This window comes from Schistosoma haematobium, chromosome 4, assembly GCF_000699445.3.
Source record: "Schistosoma haematobium chromosome 4, whole genome shotgun sequence".
NCBI lineage: Eukaryota > Metazoa > Platyhelminthes > Trematoda > Strigeidida > Schistosomatidae > Schistosoma > Schistosoma haematobium.
This window is the reverse complement of record NC_067199.1, coordinates 44480420-44487244: the sequence shown is the minus strand read 5'-3', so window position 1 is coordinate 44487244 and position 6825 is coordinate 44480420. Positions and strand designations below refer to the sequence as shown.

The 6825-nt window shown below is 31.9% G+C and overlaps 1 protein-coding gene across 1 annotated transcript in view; it reads left to right on the top strand.

Moving 5' to 3' along the window:
• Positions 1-505: 505 nt before the first annotated feature.
• MS3_00008175 (uncharacterized protein) overlaps positions 506-6825 on the top strand; it is an 89168-nt gene continuing 82848 nt past the window's right edge. Inside the window, exon 1 of the mRNA XM_035732780.2 lies at positions 506-1443. The gene's annotated coding sequence lies outside the window, so the exon portion shown is untranslated. The remainder of the gene's footprint in view (positions 1444-6825) is intronic.

Below are 6825 nucleotides of genomic sequence, written 5' to 3'. Positions count from 1 at the left end.
AGAATTAAGATTAAGATTTTAAGTTGATTGTTATACTTAAGGATTGGATTTCGGGTTCTTCATCATGATCTAACATCAACTATGATGTCTAAACTTTATTTAACCAAATGGATGAATAAATTTCGCGCCAAAATCCTAGACTTGTTATCTTACATCTGATTGGTTCGTCTATAAATTATAGTCTTGCCTTAGTTATTTCTTAATTAAAATCCGTGGAAATTATAGAATGAAGAATACCATCGCAACAAAACATATTTGTTTTGTTTTGTTGGGTTTTTTCTTTCTCGAAAAAAATTCTATATAAATAATCTTTAAATATTGTACCAGCATAGAATAGTTTTCAAATGACATTGAATATCGAACAAACAGTTTATATTTATTATCTAAAAATAGGATTATTTGAATTGACCAATCAAATAATAGCTTGTTAAAAGTTCAAATACACACTCACACACACGCATATGCACGCACTCCATATATATAGATATAAATACACAATCACGTTAAATCCGTATTATATCCCTTCATAATATGGTTAGGGGATAATTATGAGACAATTTATGAATCATATTTATTTAATATTCAATCAAATGGATCATTATTCATTGAATGAATAGGAAGTAATAATAATAATAATAATAATAAAAACAATAGAGGATTAAATGAATAAAGAACTAACCGCCTTACCCGTCATTCTATGATTATTACAATATGACATTACATACATGTTGGTAATATACAATCAATACAAATAGATTGAAGTGATTGTGACACATTCACACACACACACACACATACACACACAAGTAATGATACCTCAAATATATACCAGGTATTACATTATCCATTAAAATTTATTATTACTATCTTGATTATCCATTTGTCAACTTAAAGATTTGAAATAAAATAATTTTTTTTATTAAAAACAACTAAGAAAACATATGCTATTGATAGTTACTACATATTATTCCTTTTTAGCTTAGTTACAATTGAAAGAAGAGAAAAAAAACATCATAGACAACAACCACCACCATAACAACAACAACAACAACAATAACACAATCACACAATTTCTTTACTCTCGGATAGAAAAAAAATAAGACAATCAATAAACGTCAGAACAAATTACACAAAAGAGGAAATAAACATTTAAAATTATAAAACAAAAAGAATATTATATCATGTTGTGGAATATATGAGTGCCATCTTGAAGTTTGTTTATTTTGAATCTGTCCTGGGAACAAAAAACAAACAGACAAACAAACAAACGAAGAAACAGAGACGAAGGTAATAGTAAAACTGTAAAAACAAATAAACAAAAAAAGATTTTTTTTCAACTTGTTTTGATATCAGCTTGTAGAAAAAACAAACAAACAAAAGAAACCAACAAATTGGATAGTTCAACTTATTGAGAAAGAGAATCAATGTGGTAACAACAGTTAAGTAAGTGTTCTGTTTTTCTTCTCATACAATTTGAGTTAATCTATTTAAAAAGTGTTAATAATTGAAAATAGATTATAAAATTGACACCGTTGGATGCTGGCTCAGTGGTCTAGCGGATAAGCGTTCGTGTGCGAGACCGATAGGTTCTGGGTTCGAATCCCACGAGGTGGGATCATGTGTGCGCACTGCTGGGGGAGTCCCATAATAGAACGAAACGGCCATTCAGTGTTTGAAAGTTTATGATCTTAACTATTAAAATTACTATAATGTCGAAAAAAAACCTCCTTGTGATGTAATTTATTGTTAGATCTTAGTAACTACATCTTTATTGTTATTTATGAATGAAACAAGTTAGTTTTTTTAATGAAATGGAATGGTTTAGTTAGTTTGAACGCCTACACAAACACAATTTCTACTTTGATAGTACCTCACACTTTGGTTGAACTAGATTTATGCTTGAATGAATCTTTCATTAGTTGAATTTAACTGTTTTAAAAAAACGTGTGAAAACTTAAAATTTCCAAGTTTATTTCTAAATATATATTAGTTTGTACTTGTTGCATCATGAATGATCTTTGAAAAGATTCATTCAGATGTTTTCCATAATGTTCTAGGATAACTCTTATAATGTATTCCATAATAATGATAATTCAATGGAAATGTGAATAGTACCAGCAGACATATGAAAAATGACACATTTTAAAATATGAAATTATTATCCTTCTATCGAGATTAGATCTGTATGTAACGGACAGTCGTTTCGTTATAACATGGGACTCCACGATCCCACATATGGGATTTAAACTCAACACCGTTTGGTCCGTGCGTGAACTCTTAATTTCTAGACTATTAGGTCGGTATTCAACAATGTTAATGTCTAACTTTAATTGACTGACTCGTGAATTCAACTATTAAAATATTATAAAATCCACAAATCCTCACACTGATACTTCTATTTCCAGTGGCTAATTTACTGTTTCACTTACGATATCAATTAGCTAATATTGAGACATGTTTTTGTGTTGATATCACAATGTAATAATGTAATAATATATTTGTCTTTTATCATAAGTAAAAGTAATTTACATTTTGTTTCTATGTAAATTTAACTAATAGAATCCCTTCCCCCTTGAACCTATAAAATGTATTTTCTAAATATAAGTATCAGAATAAGATCGTCTCAATCTGTAGTTTTTAAGACAAACTTCTATTCTAATAAAGTTTTCAACTTGTTCAACTAAACAACTGAGCATCATTTTGATTCTTTCCTTGACTATCTTATTTCAATTATTTTCATAGTATCTAATTTCATTTACAAGATATATGCTATTATCAGAAGTTTTTGTGAATATTATAGCAATTTTTAATAGTTGAGATCATCAGTCAATTGAAGCTAGATCATCGTGGAAACGTTTGGAAGCACTTGGCTATCATATTGTGGTGTGTGCTATTTATATTGACATAATTAGTATAAGATGTTAGTCAGGAACAGAATGTCTGGCAGCAGAGAGATAAGAGGATCGAACAGTAAAGAATGGGAACAGAATGTAATTTGTATGAAAATGCAAGAACAATGAAGTCTGAGTCAGTTTGAGACAATTCATGGACATTTTGCAAATTATGTATTTCACTGGTTGGAATCATGAGTTAATTGAAGCTAGATCATCATCGAAAACCTGGGAGTACTGGATGGCCGTTTCGCCCTAGTATGGGACTCCTCAACAGTGCGCACCCACGATCCCGCACCCTGCGAGATTCGAACCCAGGACCTACCACTCTCGCGCCAGGCGCTTAACCAACTAGACCACTGAGCCGGTATCCGACGGTGTTAATGTCTAACTTCAAACACTTGTGCCACCGTACACCATTGTCTTCAGTGAGTTGATATCTCACAACAAACCTGGTTGAACTCCACTGCTAACGACTTCTCACTAGAACTGTAGGAGTATCTCTTGAAGTCAGACACTAGTGAGCAGGTGATTACTATTATCAGAATGGGTTTTGTGGAGATTTTTAGAAATTTCACTTCAATTGACTCATGATTTCAACCAGTGAAATTTCTAAAAATCTCCACAAAACCCATTCTGATAATTACATATTTACTATTTAATTGTTAGATTTTATTAACAAGTCCTGTAGTTTTGTGTCAAATACATTCGATTGTCCCCATCCGTGTTCTGTTCACTACAATATTATCTAGTCTTTCATGTCTTAATGGAATTCTATCGATTATGTGTTTGAATTATAGTTACTAATGTAGGAAAATTGATATCTACCCTGGAAACAAGAACAATATCTATCAACATTATCAAAGATACTAACAATCAATGTAAAGTCAGAATCCAAATCAATCCAATGACCTATTTATGTTTCATCATAGAATTTAGAATAACATTGAATCAAGGATTTTTCAATCATACCATTGAACTAAGCTATACAGAAATAGTTATTCATAGTTTAACTAAATAAAAAATAATCACATAAATATTTAATACTTCAATTCAAATAGTAACTTTGTTTTAAAAGATATTACCCTAATTTACTTGACCAACAATTCGACATATTTAGTTGACAATACAACGACTCATAGTGTTCATCAATTCAATAAATCTAGTTACCTAACCACAACGTATATACAAACTAACACACACACACACGCACACACAGAGACAAACACCTCATAGATTGAATGTTGCCAAAAGCAATATCATTAATGTATACAGTTACATTCTTTATTAATAAAAAAACATACTTAACTCATTACTATTACTCCTCCTCCTCCTCCTCCTCCTCCTCCTCCTCCTACTACTACTACTACTATTACTACTACTACTACTACTACTACTACTACTACTACTACTACTACTACTGTTATTATTACAATTACAGAGGAGAAAGTCAGTTTATCTAGTGACAAAGAGATGTAATTTACAATAGACGAACAAGTTTGACCTTATTTGTTCAACGTAATAACCAATACAGTGTGTATGTGTATGCGTGTGTGTGCATACGTAATTGTTTTCAACTAATTACAGTTTATCTGTTTCATCATAGTGACAAGATAAACTTTCAAAGACATAGTTTAATAGAAAAGCATGGGAGTTTAATATTAATACAAGGAATATATACAAATACAAATTTTTCATTTATTGGTTTTTATAAATAATAATAAACATTAAAAAAAAACATATTTCAAACTTGTTTGGGTTCGAATCCCGCGGGGCAGGGTCGCGGATGCGGACTGTTGAGGAGTCCCACAATAGAAAGAAACGGCCGTTCAGTGCTTCCAGGTTTTCCATGGTGGTCTAGCCTCAATTAACTCATGATCTCAACTGTTGAAGTCTTTTTTCATTAATCAGATATCTTTTAGTTTTGTTGCTCTAGTAACAACATGAAGTTTTTTGTATTAGTAGTTTGAATCTTCTCATTAATGGTTTTATGATTGTAATCGATCAGTTTCTCTTTCACTATTAAACACTATCTATCTCTGTATAAAATGCTTATGAATTAAGACAATATCGAGGCGATCCGTACACGTGAATAACATGATGGCGTTTGGAGTTAATGATGCTGGATTTGACATCCACAGTAAACACCACTACCTCTGGTATGTAAGTACATTTAGCTGATGAGTTCCATGTAGGACGAAACGTGTGCCATAGACATAACTGTTGGTCGTCATCCATCTCTTCCTACAATAAAATCAAGTGTTTCCATCAAAAACTGATGACAAATAAACGCCTCTACTGTTAAGCAAATGACTAAACCAGATAGATCAACTGATAATAATCAGTGTCAAGCTGAATAGAACGTCTTATCATTGATTGATATACTACTAAAAGAGTACAATAAAGTATAGCTGTTTTAACTTTATATGATAGATTACACTCATAACTCCATTTTAGGCCCAAATCTGTTTAAAGCTAAATAAAGCCTATTTATTGATGATTCCAGACTAGTCACCAGTGTACATTTACAATTTCATAGGTGGTGTACAGAATACAACTTTCATTCTTACACTAAAGATCATTATTGTTTCCAAAAATCAATAATTAACTATCACGTAACACCGTTGGATGCTGGCTCAGTGGTCCAATGGTTGAGCGCTCGCGCACGAGACTGATAGGTCCTGGGTTCGGATCTTGCGGGAAGCGGGATCGCGGATGCGCACTGCTGAGGAGTCCCATACCAGGACGAAACAGCCATCTAGTGCTTCCAAGTTTTCTATGGTGATAATTTGATTAATATTGATTATTTAGATAAGTGAAAACTCTGAAACATTGGACATATGTTTCTCCGATTGTGAGACTCATCAACAACATGAGTCCATATTCTTAGTTGAATATTTGGTATTTATATATGTTACGTAGTACAGTATTACTAAACTATCAGTATGGAGATTTGTGGAGATTATAGTATTTCAATAGTTGGATTCACTAGTCAATCTAAGTTAGACCGCCATCGAAAACTCAGAAGCACTGGACAGTTGCTACTGTTAAGTATGCTACTTCTGTTGACAGATATAAGTAGTATGTAACATCAATCAGAAGTGTAACGCCTCCAAGAAGAAAAATAAATTGAAAATAACAGGAGAGAAAACAGTGAGCAATTGTAAGAATAACAGAACATGAAGAATCATGAAACATGTAAACGACAATTGAAGGAAGATATGCAAATCATGTATTTAATGTATGTAATTTAGCACTAAACAATAAATTAGTTTTCCCCGATTGGGTTCTCATTTACTACATAAGGTCCAACTGTGAGGTGTCTTAGAAGTGCACACCCACGAACCTCCCACCAGAGATCGAACCCGAAATAGCTGTCTAGTGCTTCTAGATTTTCAACAGTTTCTTAACTTTGATCGGTTTTCGATCTCACTAAAACTTTGGTCGTCCACACAACTCATATACAAATCATTTTCAGTATTTATTGATTGGGAATTTAGGGAAAATATGAAAACTTAAGAGATTTATCAACTATTAAACGAAATCTACCATAAAGTCCGTGAATTATCCTTGTCAGTAGGAGTCATTAGAAATATATATATGTAACAACTATCAGGAAAATTGCAAGAGAACACATTAAGTGACATTACACCATTGAAATATACACAAACTACTCCTCTTATATGAATGAATATCTTTCGTTAACAATAATACTTAAAGTGGATGGATGGCACTTAGTTATGATTTATGTAAATATTGAAGGAATGGTTCATCGATGGTCATCTTATAGTATATATATCTATGTATATATGTATAAACTATTTGGGGGAAATATATTTTCTTCATTCATTTAACTTATGGTAAATAACATGTCAATTTAAGCAAACAAGGATAGTGGCTAGCAGTAACGTTCCGTACCTAGTACCGTTCGCTT